Below are 15014 nucleotides of genomic sequence, written 5' to 3' on the forward strand. Positions count from 1 at the left end.
CTGGGTTGAAATGGGCCAACACCTGTTTTGATATGATCAATTCTTTACACTTCTGGAAAGCTCGTCTACATTCGTCATCCCACCTCCATGGTACCCCTGTTTGCAGTAGGGTGTTCAGCGGGTGTAGACAAATTTGGTAAGAACTTGTGGTAATAGTTTACCAGCCCGAGGAACGACCTCAGTTGTGACACATTTTCCGGTGCTGGAGCCTTGACTACTGCCTCAATCTTGTCAGGGGACTTATGTAACACCTCTTCATTGATGACGTGGCCGCAATACGAGATCTATTTCTGGAACAACTCGCACTTGTGGCGATTAGCTCGTAGCCCATACTCCTTTAATCTGGTGAGCACCTTCTCCAAGTTAGCGAGGTGATCACCGTAATTTTCGCCCGTGACCAAGATGTCGTCCAAATAACACTGGGTCCCTGGAAACCCTTGCAGGACCTGATCCATCGCCTTTTGCCAGATAGCCGGCGCTGAGGCTACTCCAAACACCAGCCGGTTGTATTGATAGAGACCTTTATGAGTGTTGATCGTAAGGTAATGTTTCGAAGCTTCTTCTACCTCCATTTGCAAGTACGCCTGGGCTAGATCAATTTTGGTGAAACGTTTACCTCAGATAGCGAGGCGAAAATATCCTCAATTCGTGGAAGCGGATATTGCACCATGTGAAGGACTGGGTTCACTGTCACCTTAAAATCCCCACAGATGCAGACCTTCTTTGGTTCCCCAGGCGTATTACTCAATGACCTCTTCATTACAGGAACGATGGGTGTAGCCCACTCGCTCCAGTCCACTTTGGACAGTACTCCTGAACGTTCCAACCCTTCCAGCTCTGCTTCAACAGCTGGTCTGATCGCATAAGGCACTGGTGTGGCCTTCAGAAACTTTGGGCTTGCATTTTCCTCTATTTTAATCGTTGCTGTTATTCCTTTTAGTGTTCCTAGTCCCTCCTGGAACACTTCTTTTGCGTCAGTTAGCATTTTTGACAGTCGTCCAGGTGTGACGTCGTCATCCTTTTTGGCCTCAACTTTCAGTGCCTGTATGGAATGCCAATCTAATTGTATCTTCCGGATCCATTCACGTCGTAGCAGTGGTGGTCCTCCATTTGGCAATACATATATATCCATTTTAGGTATTTCCTGGCCTTTATATGTCACTTTCACCCTTATTTTTCCTTTGGGGTAGACTTTTTGCCCCGTATACATCTTCAAGACAATCTCTGTAGCTTTCAAGGGTATGTGTGAAAATAGCCGCTTGTAGTCTCTTTGATTTATGACTGTTAGAGCTGACCCTGTGTCCAATTCCATTTCCACTTGAACTCCGTCTATCTTGAGTGTAACCCAGATAGTCTGGTGATCCTCCATTTCGGTTACATTATGTAGTTTCAGACAACCCAGCTCCTTGCTTCCGGAGTGTGTGTCACTTTTCTGTTCGTCTGAACCACTGTCCATCACCTGGTATACCTTTTTGTACTTCTCCTGTGGAGATTTCTTACTGTTGGTTTTCTTCCCAGACCTGCAGACTCTTGCTATGTGTCCTGCTTTCCCACACTGTCTGCACACTTGGTCCTTGAACCAACAATCTTTCTGGTCATGTGCTGTTCTGCCGCAGCGATAGCACTTCCCTGTTCCAAAGGTCATTTCATTGTTGCCATATTCTTGCGGTCTCCATTGTATCTCTGCAGCGCCCCTTGTGGCTGCTTCATGTGATACTGCCATACTGAAAGCTTTGTCCAGCGTAAGGTCCTTTTCTGATAGAAGCCATTTCTGGGTCCCGTTACTTTTTAGCCCACACACAAACTTGTCCCTTAACGTGTCTGCTAGTCCCGCTCCAAACTGGCAGTATTTCGATAGCTTGCGCACTTCCGTTAGGTACTCAGCATTGCTTTCGTCTTTGTGTTGGTTCCTTTTATGGAACTTAAATCGTTCTGCTATCAGCAGCGGTGTGGGGTTTAAGTGGTCCTGTAGGATGTCTACTATGCTTTCAAAATTCTTGTTTACCGGCTTGTCTGGGGTAATTAGATTTCGCAGTAACCCATAAGTTTTTGCACCCATGGAATTTAACAGAACCAGCGCTTTATTAGCATCTGGCACTTCATTCGCCCTGCAGTACACCTCAATACGTTCCACATATGTCGCCCAATCTTCGACTTCATTGTCGAACATAGAGATACTGCCACTCTTCGGCATCCTTGGTTGTGCATTAACTATCACCAATGGCGCCTCCCGTGCTTCCCCTCCTTCTCCGCTGGCACAAAACGGCATCTCCCGCGCTTTCCTTCCTTCCCGCGCTCGCCCTTCTTCTCCGCTGCGGCTTCTCAAAATGGCGTCTCTCGCACTCTTCCTTCTTCTCCATGGCTCAATGGCGTCCCTTGTGCTGTCCCTGCTTCTCTGCGGCTGAATGGCGTCTCCTGCGCTCTTCGTGCTTCTCCGCGGCTCAATGGCATCTCCCCTTGCTTCGCCCCATGGACCCTGATCAGCCCGTGATCCCTGGCTGTGCTCTGCGTGTTCTTCTTTTGATATTTTTCGACGCCGCTCAGTCTAGAACCCGGCTGTTTCTTACCCTCTCTCTTTCTGGTTTGCAGTATTTTTCCTCGACGCCGCTCGGTGTTCAACCCGCGGCTGCGCCCTGCGCTCTTCACCCTCTGTCTTACCCCGTCGACGCTGCTCGGCTCTCTGCCGTCGGTCGGCTCCAGCTGCCACTGCTCAGGAAGGGTCTGCTCTGGATGCTGTGGACCTGTCGCCGGTCTCTTACTGCTCGTTGTGGCTGGGGAACCAATCCCGGCTCTCCACAGCCTCCCCAGTGAAGTTGGATCTCTGCCTGACTGCTGGGCGGTTGCTCGTGGTCGACGCCCGTGTTCCTGACCTCGACTACTTTTTTTTTCCTTTTATGTTGCAGGTAGATTCGAATCGACACTCATCGCCGCTGTTAGATCCGTGGTTCAGTGGATACATAATCACATGGATGCTGTACATTAACAAATAACAGGTCTTTACTGGAGGAGGGTAAACTCTAGACTGGGGTATAGAGGCATGCGCAAAGCTTATATACCGGTGTGGTCACTGCCGGTACTACAGTATACAGGAGCTGTAAAAAGTAGTTCTGACGTAAAGGCACATACACTACAGAAAGGAACATTGTTCAAGTGTACAGTTTTGTTCAGAGAATGTTAGTGATGGGAAATTAAGTCAGAATCTGGGCGTCAGCATTTCACCTTCTCCCTGAACAGATTTTTCTGGAGGCGGTGTGCATCAATGGTTTCCGTAGTGTAGCGGTTATCACGTTCGCTTTACACGCGAAAGATCACCGGTTCGATCCCGGGCGGAAACATTATGGTCAAGAATATTATTTACGTACAGTAAATTAATATACAGTGTGTAAAATCAGATAGGTGATAAAATTTCATCAATGAATAAAGTTTCGCAAATTATTAAAGTTAAGTTATTGAAGTTTTGACTGTCCCTCAGTGTGAGCATTTCTTTCATCCTGCAAAATCAACGCTGTCGGTTAATGAATGGTGAGTAAAACAATTAAACCACTAAACTACCAGAAAACACTTTAAAGAGTTTATCACAATTGCTAATATTTCTTATCTTTTTTCTTTTGTTTTTTCAGCTCTTGGTCCTTTTCAGCTCCTGACTGCGGATATTCCTCTGATTAAACTTGAACAAAATGCAATATCTCGGAGCCCCGGCCTTGGTTAACACCAACAGATCTAAATCGCATTTCAGGCACGGAGACAAACCCATTAATTACTCGCTCTTCCCCAGCTCCAGTGCTCAGGTTGTTATTGTCCATCCCAGGGACCCGGGCCAAACCTCCCCATACACCGAGCACAGGCTCAGGAAAACCCGGGGGAGATTATATCCCAGTCACTGAGCCTCCGAGCAACATTGAACAAGCACCCGGACTGAAACTTTCTAAATCCGGAAGTGAGAACTTGCAAGTGAGCTTTCCAACAGTCAGGCTGGTCGGGAGATCTATGGCGCTGCGTTCAAATCGCAGACTCTTCTGAAAGCGTGCGTTCAAATCCCACTTCTCACTTTGCTTATCTTTAATTACTAAGTGCAACTCATTTCTTTTGACGCCACTGTGAAACGTTTTGGGGCATCCCTCAAAAGTGGGATTCAGTGGTTCACCTGCTCGCTTAACATTTCCATCTGACCTGGTACTGAAAGTGGAGACGTTTCCGCAGTGTAGGAGCTATCAGGAACGCGGAATCATTTTGTTGGATCTTGCTCCTCTTGCAGGTCCAGGGGCGGGTTTGCTCTCCTGTGAAAGGACATAAAAATGAAATAATTAGGAGCAGGAGTAGGCCATATGGCCCCGAGCCTGCTCCGCCATTCAATCAGATAATGGCTGATCATCGACCTTAACTCCACTTTCCTGCCTATCCACATGTCCCTTGATTCCACTACAGTCCCAGAATCTATCGATCTCTGCCCTGAATATACTCAACTATTGAGCATCAACAGCACTTTGGGGCAGAGATTTCCAAGGAAAGTGGCTGCAATCCTTTTAAATCTAACAATGGCTGATGTCACAAGCACCGAACATTTTTAAGCAAACTCCTAAATTAGAGTGTGTAAAATCAGAAGGGATAAAATTTCATGACAAGCAAAGCAGGGAAATTACTATGTGAAATGGGACGTGGATAACATTAATATCAATATTTTTCTGCCAGACAGGGTGGTGGAAGCAGATTCAATATTAACTTTCAAAAGGGAAATAAATTGAAAAAGAAACACTTGCAGGGCTTTGGGAAAAGAGCAGGGGAGTGGGAATAATTGGATCGCTCTTTCAAAGAGCCAGCACAGGCACTATGGGCCGAATGGCCTCCTTCTGTGCTGGCTGATTCTATGGTTCTATAATAAGTTATTACAGTTTGTCTGTCGCCCAGTAAACTGGTTAGCAATTCCTGCAGTGAGCAACACAATGTTATGGGTTGATTAATGATGATTTAAACAATTATAAAGAGTCTCACTGACTTGAATCAACCCTTATTACCTTTGGTTAACAAAAATCTATCATTCGCAGATTAAAATGAGCAATTGATGTAGAGTCTTTGAAAGAGCTATCCAATTAGTCCCACTCCACTGCTCTTACCCCATAGCCTCGCTGACCCTCCTGCCAGTGGAAACTGTTTCCCCATAATTTCGATCACCTCTATTAATTCTCCCCTGAACTGCGATTAATGGAGTTCAATGTGGGCAAGTGTCAGATCATCCACTTTGGGTCTAAGAACGATCGGTCAGTGTTCGGTCTGAAAACATTGTGTCAGGGAATATTTTTTTCTGTGAAAAAACCGGTCCTGTTAAATTTAACAAATTTGTCTCAGATCCCTGCTCTTACAAGCAATGAACATTTTAAACCACTCTCGTAAATTCCAATGTATAAAATGAGATGAGTTAAAAGTTCAGCACATGAAAAGAGCAAAATAAATGACTGAACTTTCGACTGTCCCTCAGTCACCATATTAGAATAGTTTTCATTCTGCAAAAAAGTTAATTAATGGTGATTAAAACATTTCTTATTTTTTCACATTAGTTGCATGTTAATTATTTACTTAAATATCTTCACTTTAATTAATTAAAAACGGTGATGTCAAAGTTATTTCCCTAACCGGGAATCGAACCCGGGTCACACTCACTGATAAGACCAGGTTATTGAATCATTTAAGGGTGTCCTCGAAAAATATCACTCTGCTAAATTAAAATCACGGCTACCATGTGCTTCGGTGTTGAAGAAGGGGATTGAACATGACAATAAAAAAACGCCAGATAGCACCCGCGGTGACAGGAAAGCGTCTATTGCGAAGTAACCGCTGAGCTAAAGCTGACATCGAGCAACGAGCGAGAAACCGCTCAGTATAAAGGATGAGCTCACAAATATCAGGCACAGTGCAGTCTGGTCAACGTCAAGCCCCTCCTTTCTTATTCAACAGAGGAAGAAGAGACATGAGTGTGAATCAGACGCCACAAACTTTAATTAAAGGCACAAATACTTACAAATCTTTTCACTGTAAAATGTTTTCACTTTATTTCAAAGCTGACTGCATTTAATCTGAATGTCAGCACCATGGGATTTTAGTTCGCAACTGTTTCTATTTTCTGATCACGGTGGAAATAACCGGTCCTGTTCAATTTGACAAATATTGCCCCAGATTCCTGGTGTCATCAGCAATGAACAATTTAAAACAGACTCCTAAAGCACAGTGTGTAAAATGAGATATGGGCAACAGTATAAGTTATTGAACTGTCGACTCTCCCTCAGTTAGCATTTCTTTCATTGAGCCAAAGAAAACTATCGGTTAATTCATGATGCTTTACCGTGAAAGCAACAAACAAAGAGTTTAACAAAAACCTTCGGCCAACGTGGGCCCCGGTCCCACGATCGTGCTACCAACTGAGCTCGCATAGCCTGATCACTTTGAGTATCTATTGTCACTGATCAACGCTGGTACAGTAATTAGTGTGGATGGGAGCAGGGAAATGCAAAGGGACATTGATTGAGTGGCAAACTGGAGGTTATGATTCAGAAGATTCAGGGGCGACGCGGAAATTCGAAAGTTTAATGACTGTCAAAGGAACATTTTTGACTTGTGCAGTTTCAGTCAGAGAAATGTTAGTGAAAGGAAATTAATCCAGAATCTGGGATTCAGCATTTCACCTTCTCGCTAAACAGTTCTGAACAGAGGTTTCGATAGTGTAGTGGTTATCACGTTGGCCTCACACGCGAAAAGTCCCTGATTCAATCCCGGGCGGGAAAGATTATGTTCGAAAATGGTTCCTGGTTCGAAACTGGATAGGAATCGTCATCATTAAAATAGAACAAATATGAAAATGGAAAAATTCATCTTGTAATTAAATATAAATAAAATATCGCATAGAGCTCGTATATTACTTGGGCCCGGACCATTCTTCACACACTCAAACTCAACAGATACCGACAGTCTCACTCCGGATTCCCTGTTCTAACTGACTCTACCTGGTTCACAATGCGCTGCTCATTAACGATTCTTCAATCAGTGAATTACAGGGTTTGGCGGCACAGTGATTATGTTACTCGACTTGTAATCCAGAGGAAAGGTGGAATGGTGGGGAGAAAATTGTCCAGTGCTTGCTGGTGGGAGAGGTTTGCCTTGAGGGGGCAGCGATGTATCGCCATTGCAGTGCTGGTCCCGCCACAAACTCTGTTCCTCAACCACCGACTTCATGATGATCTGGAGACCTGAGTTCTAATACAGCATCAAGGTTGCAAGCTGCCTGGTTCAGCCTCACTGGCTAGGGATTGGGATGAAGTCGGTGGCTGGGGAACGGAGTTTGTGTCGGGGACCAGCACCGCAATGGCGATATATCGCTGCCCCCTCAAGGCTACTTGTAAACCTCGCCCAGCAGCAATATTGGAAAAACTGGACAATTTTATCTCCACCATTCCATTTTGGCCCGGCCTTTTCTCATCCATACCTTCAGCTTCGACACTTCCCGCTGCTGAGCAGCCAATCACACAGCTGCCATCAAAATTACTTTAATTTGTCCAAATTTTACAACCGAGATTTAAACTCGGATCACTGCATTCAAAGTCCAGAGTGCGCACCATTACCCCACAGGAGCCTCACGCAGAGTTCTGAAGCCAATTTGCTTTTTAACAAATTAATTCTCTTTTCTCCAACTCACCTGCCATTCACAGCTGCTGAGCATTTCCATCAATTTCTGTTTTTATTTCAAACTTCCAGCATCCGCAGCATTTTGTCTTGTGTTAGAAAAGCAAACGGGATCCTGGGCTTTACAGACAGAGGCATAGAGGGCAAAAGGAAGGAAGTTATACCAACCCTTTGGAGTATTGTGTGTAATTCGGGCACTGCGCTTTAGGACGGATGCGGGACTTCAGTTCCGTGGAGTAGTGGAGAAGAAGAGGCTGTTCTCCTCAGAGCAGAGAAGATAAGGGCAGATTTTGTAAACGTGTTCAATATCATGAAGAGTTTTAATAAAGTAAATAAGGAGAACATTTTCCAGCGGCAGAAGTGTTGCTAACCAGAAAACACATATTAAAGTGATTGGATAAAGTATCAGTAATAAGGTTCTCTCGGGCTTTTGTTGGCCGATTTACTGGTAAAGCTGGGAATTGAGGGGAAACTGGTTCATGGTTTGTAACACAAGCAGTGCGCGGGGTCAGACCGGCCCGGCTAGCTCAGTCGGTAGAGCCTGAGACTCTTAATCTCAGGGGCGGTTTGTGTTTCAAATTATTGGGCTGGTTTCACAGCCGATCCCCAGCTCTAAATCCCCCGGCACCTCTCGGTCAATGACTCTTTCAAAAAATGCGATTCAACAACATTATCAGGAAATCTGAAGTGTTTATAAACACCGGAAGCTGACACACCAGGGAAGACCTCACAGTCTTGGACACAGAGTGAAATACACTGAAGTGTTTATAAAAAGTTACAGAACACAACACGTGTGTAAAATTCCCCGTTGTTTTCTCGGCCCTGATGGGTTGTGAAGGGAGAGACGGGCCGAAGTCCCACTGAGCCGCACTGACCCCGAGCCAAGGTGAAATTAAAGTCTGTTCAATCTTTAGCAGCGAGCGGCTGGAGAGAGACAAGATTCCGGAATCAAGGAGAGATTTTCTTAATTTGTTGAACAACATTTATATGAAACACTCATTGACCGAGCTGGGAATCGGCTTTAAAATCAGCCCAAAATTTAAAACGCAAACTCCCCACCGTGGGGATGAAGTATCCGACACTCCACCGACTGGGCTAGCCGGACTGGTCTGTCGCAAGGACCCTGCCTGTGCTCCAGTTTCCTCTCAATTCCCCGGTTTATCAGTAAATCCACCAGCAAAATCCCGAGGGAAACTTATTACTGATTCATTGTCCAATTACTTGAATAGAAAGCGAGCGGAGGAGAAGGATTGAGAGCTTTTAGTGTGGGACAGAAGTGATGTTGTTTGACGGAGAAGCGACACAATCTCAATCAGTGCAGAGAGAGGTGAGTCAGCGGGTCACCTTCTCCCTTAACACATCCTTCTGACTCGCGGCTGACAAACTGAGCAGAGGTTTCGGGGCTGCAGCAATTATCACGCTCGCCTTACACGCGAAATGCCCCCGGTTGTGCTCCAGGGCGGGATGAATGATTTTGGAACTTGCTCCAGGTGAACCTCCAGGGGCGAGTTTCTTCCCCTGTGTAAAAGCGGCGACAATTGTCGGTCCCTGTTTAACTGAACAACGGCTGCAGCAGATTCCCGGTGTGACAAACACTGAACATTTTTAACCAACTCCTCAAATATCGTCTGTAAAATGAGAACTGATGACAATTCATCACAAGCAAAAGACAAAACACTTAAAAAAGTTTTGTCTGTCACTCGGTGACCATGTTAGGATTTCCTTCAGTTTGAAACAGAAAGTCGATTCATCAATTAGAACAATTGTTCATCTTTTTACAGAGTTTAACGAAATTCAGATAATAAAGTGTATGAAAACAAAAGTTAATCCCGGACCTGCATTTGTAAACCACATTTCTCTTCTGTGATGCTCTTGCAAAAATCAACGGCGGTAGAGTTTCTGCAGTGTAGTGGCTGTCATATCCCCCTCGCGCACGAAATAGTCCCCGGTTCGATACCGGGCGGAAACATTATGAAAACCTTCCCCATTAAAATTGAATTAATATAAAAATGTGGAAGAACTGATTTTGTGGTTAATTATCAATACAAGTAAAAATCTCAACGAACCCGTATATTTTCTCTGTATATTTCTGCACAGACTCAAACACAGCACAGATGACAGTGTCCCTCCCTCACTCCCGCTTCCTGCCCTGACTGTGCCGAAAGCCCCTCTCAAAGCTGCACATTCGGCTAGTTTCAGTGGATCCGCGGGTGATCTTTAAAGGATCCTGCAGCGTCGCCTCGGATAATAACCATAGATCGTCACCATATTTCACACACCGCATCAACCCCGTCCATTTCAGTCTAAGTCCCCTTTTTAACTCTTTCGCGCCAGGCAAACTGTTTGTACAAAATTACATTTTAGGTGAAAACACAAATCAAAATCAAAAATCAAATCAAATCACCTTTTATTGTCATTGTAAGTGCACAAGTGCAGTACAACGAAATGTAGGCTTGCGGCTCCCGAGAGTGTACATTTAGATTAAGACATACACGCTCGAGCCGCAAGCCTACATTTCGTTGTACTGCACTTGTGCACTAACAATAACAAAAGACATGTTCGCGCAACCACAGCACCAAGTGCGGGTAGGCATCCACTTGAAATGTACAGTGAGGTGAAATATTACCACAAGCTCCTGATGGGCATGTTTCCATGTCTAAAATGCACGTACCGAACAATGCAGCTCCTGGGAAAACTGCAAATCCACGCAGGGCTGTCCTGCATCATTTGAAACAACAGACAGACACAAGATTCTGCCAGTTTCCAATGTCTTCTCCTTCTGCTCCTGTCACTTCTTTCCAATGTCTTCTCCTTCTGCTCCTGTCACTTCTTTTCCTCCAGCTTCCTCTGCTCCTCCAGCCTGCAGGTGAATTAGATGCTTGATGTAAACGCAGCGGGTTCATGACACAAACCCTTCCCTTTCCCTCCGAGAGGATGACGCACTGTAGGTTGCTCCGTAACCGCAATAGCTCAGTGGAGAGGAGCGACTTGAAGATTTATAAAAGTACAAAAGCAAAATACTGCGGATGCTGGAAATTGGAAATAAAAACAGAAACTGCTGGAAATACTCAGCAGGTCAGGCAGCATCTGTAGAGAGAGAAACAGAGTTAACGTCAGACGAACGGTCATCGACCTGAAACGTTAACTCTGTTTTTCTCTCCACAGATTTAATAATGGTCCCGGATTCAATCCCGGGATTCGGCAGTTTTCAGTTCATTTGAGTTTCTTTCCGCTGCCATTCTCGAACTGAACGATTTAGACTGGAATTATTTCTCCGGCACTGAAAGTTTGGCGATTGAATAGACAGACATCAAGCACGGGAAATATTTATAACGTTTTAGATTGATCGATTTCCTTCTGTGCTTTTCTCTGGATGTTGTCTCTCTCAGTGCTGGGCGAACATTTCATTGATGCATTTGTCCTGAACTGAAGCCTTTTGCCCATCTCGCGGGGTCAGAGCCGCTCTGTCTGTCTCTCACCTGCTTGTGATCATTATCGGGAACAGGCCGCCTGTTCAACGTTCATCAGCAAACCCAGAAACACAAATAAACAGAAAGATGTGTCTCTCAGCTCCGGTGGTAAAGGTGCAATGGATGTTAATCCAAATAAAGCCCCCGTGAGATTCTGTGTGGATTGGTTTACTTATAAAGTTTGTATTTTAAATATTTAGAAATTGCGTAAAATAATGAAAACATCCTGATGGTTTATACGGGGATCGAACCCGCGAGTTTGGCGTTATTAGCACCACGCTCTCACCAACTGAGCTAACCGGCCACAAAGCTCCCATTGGCCAGTCTTGAACCCAGGCTGGGGAATTATCGTTCAGGCTCACACTGGGTGACCGAGTTACTGCACAAACATTGAACAGACCACATCGCTTAAACATTGTTAACTGTTCGTATATACAACTGGGCAGAGTGTAAATCAAAAGTAACAGAGAAAGAGCTCTTTAGTTTAACAAACCTCATTCTAAAAATTATTATTGCACCACCGCTGAACAGCCCCTCCCTCAGTCCCGGTATAAAAACAGCCGGTGGGACCCCGACTGGATTCCAACCCCCAGCCGGCGGCTGGAGCCGAATCCCCGGCTCAGATGTGGTTTCACGCTCATTCCTTTAGGAAACGCGGGTTCGGGTACGAAAAATCTCTCCTGATTCGCTCCCCTTATAGTGAAGGAGACAAAAAGTAACTAAAACCTGCCGAAACCTGGAATGGTCAATCTAACGCTTGCCCAACTAAGCTGTTTCGGCTTTACGGGCTGTGGTAGGTTCGTTGTTCTCATTCAGTTTCTACTGACCCCCATATAGAGCAGACAGGGCAGAGTCCCATCATTGGCCTGTGCTCTGGTGTATCTGGTTCCCAGGGCTCACAGTGAAGCGACCACGTGTATATCTGATCTCCACATTGATGAACAAATACAACAGCAAAAGAACTCGTGGGAAGATTCCAACAGTTGTGAGAAACCCAGACACCATGTTAATATCTCACCGTCACCATTGGTCGATGAACCGATCTAATGGCTCAAAGCGGGTTTTCACATCAGTTTGTTTAACGGATTTTCTTTCAGCGACTATTTCCCTGTTCCGACAATAAATGTTACATTTCTTTAATTTGCACAAGTAAACAGAGTTTGGACAGTTACTATCTTGCTCTCCGTGACCTGAGGTTTTATCTCGGTAATCTCCGGCTTTAGTATATGTTGTAAATAATTTTGGAACAGGTCTCTGTGGCGCAATCGGTTAGCGCGTTCGGCTGTTAACCGAAAGGTTGGTGGTTCGAGCCCACCCAGGGACGGTGTTTTAACTTTTCCAGGTTTTCAAAATGTGCATTTTGGCTGCAAGATCATGGGATAAACTGTAGCACTGGCTACAATGTCGGTGAGTATGAGATCATCTACTGGGATCCGAAAAAACCGTTTCGTAACTTTTTCTTAATGGTGACAGACTAATAGCAACATGAGGAGGCCCTTCAGCACCTCAGCCCTGTTCCTTCATTCAATTAGATCCTGGATAATCTGTATCTCAGCTGCATTGGCCCGCCTTGGTTCCATATCCAGCTTCACTAGTTTGGAATGGTCTCATTTTTAGGTGCGCCTGGTGCCGCTCCTGGCCTGCTCTTCTACACATCTCACTGAACCAGGTTTGGTCCCCTGGTTTGACGGTAATGGTAGAGTGAGGGATCTGCCGGGCCAGGAGGCTACAGATTGTGGTTGAATACAATTCTACTGCTGCTGATGGCCCAGAATTGTACAGAGAAAATACACGTGTTTTATGAGATATTTTATTTTATTAATATTTAATCACAAAATTATTTCAACTTTTTCATATTGATTCAATTTTAATGGGGAATATTTTACAAAATGTTTCCGCCCGGTTTCTAATGGGACCTTTCGTGTGTTAGGTGAATGTGATAACCACTACACTGCGGAAAGTCTGCTCCGTGAGTTGTCGTTAGAACATCACAGAAGAGAACCGCAGTCTACAAATGCAGGTAATAGAATCATAGAGTCACAGAGTCACACGGCACAGAAGGAGGGCATTCGGCCCATCGAGTCTGTGCTGGCTCTCTGTAGAGCAATCCAATCAGCCCCATTCCCCCGCTCTATCCCAGTATCCCTGCAAGTTTATTTCCCTCAAGTGCCTATCCAGCCTTCCCTTGAAAACTGAGTGTCTCCGCTTCCACTACTTCCGTCGGCAGTGAATTCCAGGTCCTCACCACTCGCTGCGTAAAAAAGTTTTCCCTCACATCCCCCCTATATCTCTTGCCAAAAATCTTAAATCTGTGTCCCCTATTCATTTTCTCTGTTAACTATTCTAAGGAACATCCCAAAGGTTTAAAATTGTGGATGTTAAAATGCATCCTTTCCATCGGGGAATATGAAGCCCGGTCTCTCTCGTGACAGGCAAAGATACTCACAACTCTACTAAGGAGAACTAACAAATACAAAATCTGTCAGAGCAACAGTCGAGCTGTGAACAGAGTGAGAAGGACACAGAAGAGACGGACATAGAGAGAGAAAGAGGCAAAGAGAGAGACAGAGACAAAGAGAGAGAGAGACGGACACGCAGAGCGAGATCCTCAGTTTGACGTCTCACAGTGTGGGCCCAGGGATGAGGGACTTCAGGTATATGCAGAGACTGGAGAAGCTGGGATTCTTTTCCTCAGAAGGTTAAGAGGAAATTTAATGGAGGTTTTCAAAATAAGGAGAATCCAGTGGCAGGAGGGTCGGTAACCAGAGGAAACTAATTGAAGATAACCGGCAAAAGAACCAGAGGGGAGATGTGGAGAATTTTTTTACGCTGCGAGTTATTGTGATTGGGAATGTGCTGCCTGAAAGGTCAGTGGAAGCAGATTCAATAGTAACTTTCAAAAGAGAATTGGTTTACTATTGAAAAGGAGAAATTTCCAGCGCTGTGGGGAAAGAGCAGGGGAGCGGGACTGATTGGAGAGCTCTTTCAATGTGCCAGCGCTGACTTGATTGGCCGAATGACCTCCTTCTGTGTCATATCAATCTATAATTCCATGGTCTATGAGTCTCTCCGCCCTGGGGTCGAAGGTGCAATGGATGTTCATCCAAATAATTCCCCATTGAGATTCGGTGTGGATTTGTTTCCTTATAAAGTTTGTATTATAAATTTCATGAAAAACCGTAAATTGCTGAAAATATTCTGATGACCCGAACGGGGATTGAACCCGCGACCTTGGCGTTATTAGCATCACACTCTCAGCAATTGAGGTAACCGGCAACAAAGTACCCCTTGGAAAGGTTCGAGCCCAGGCTGGGTGGTTGTATTTCAGGCTCACACTCGGTGACAGAGTTACTGCACAAACAATCAACACACCACATCGCTTAAACATTGTTAACTGTTCGTATATAAAACTGGGCAGAGTGTAAATCGAAAGTAACAGAAAAAGAGCTCTTTAATCTATTAAACTTAATTCTGAAAGTTATTATCACACCACCGCTGAACAGCCCCTCCCTCAAACACTGCCCTGATATAAAACCAGCCGGCGCAACCCTGAGCCGCTGTCACCACAACTGGACTCGAACACGCAGCGGGCGTCTGGAGCCGGATCCAGAGGGTCAGATGTGGTTTACATATAAGAACATAAGAAATAGGAGCAGGAGTAGTCCATTTGGCCCTTCAAACCTGTTCCACCATTCAATAAGATCATGGCTGATCGTCTATCTCATCTCCACTTTCCTGCACTATCCCCATATCATAAGAACATAATTGATTCCTTTAATATTCAAAAATCTATCGATCTCTGTCTTGAATATAGTCAATGACTGAGCTTCCATAGCCCCCTGGGGTAGAGAATTCCAAAGATGCACCACCCTCTGA

At 45.0% G+C, this 15014-nt stretch overlaps 2 non-coding genes across 2 annotated transcripts; both read left to right on the forward strand.

Annotated features, from left to right (window-relative positions):
• Positions 1 to 3262: 3262 nt before the first annotated feature.
• Positions 3263 to 3335, forward strand: trnav-uac (transfer RNA valine (anticodon UAC)). Its single transcript has one exon. It is a non-coding gene; the product is annotated as a tRNA-Val (tRNA).
• A 9053-nt stretch (positions 3336 to 12388) lies between these two features.
• trnan-guu (transfer RNA asparagine (anticodon GUU)) lies at positions 12389 to 12462 on the forward strand. The gene has a single exon. It is a non-coding gene; the product is annotated as a tRNA-Asn (tRNA).
• Positions 12463 to 15014: the final 2552 nt, after the last annotated feature.

This window comes from Somniosus microcephalus, unplaced genomic scaffold (assembly GCF_052327205.1).
Source record: "Somniosus microcephalus isolate GS21.2 unplaced genomic scaffold, FLI_Smic_1.0 scaffold39, whole genome shotgun sequence".
NCBI classification, from domain to species: Eukaryota; Metazoa; Chordata; class Chondrichthyes; order Squaliformes; family Somniosidae; genus Somniosus; species Somniosus microcephalus.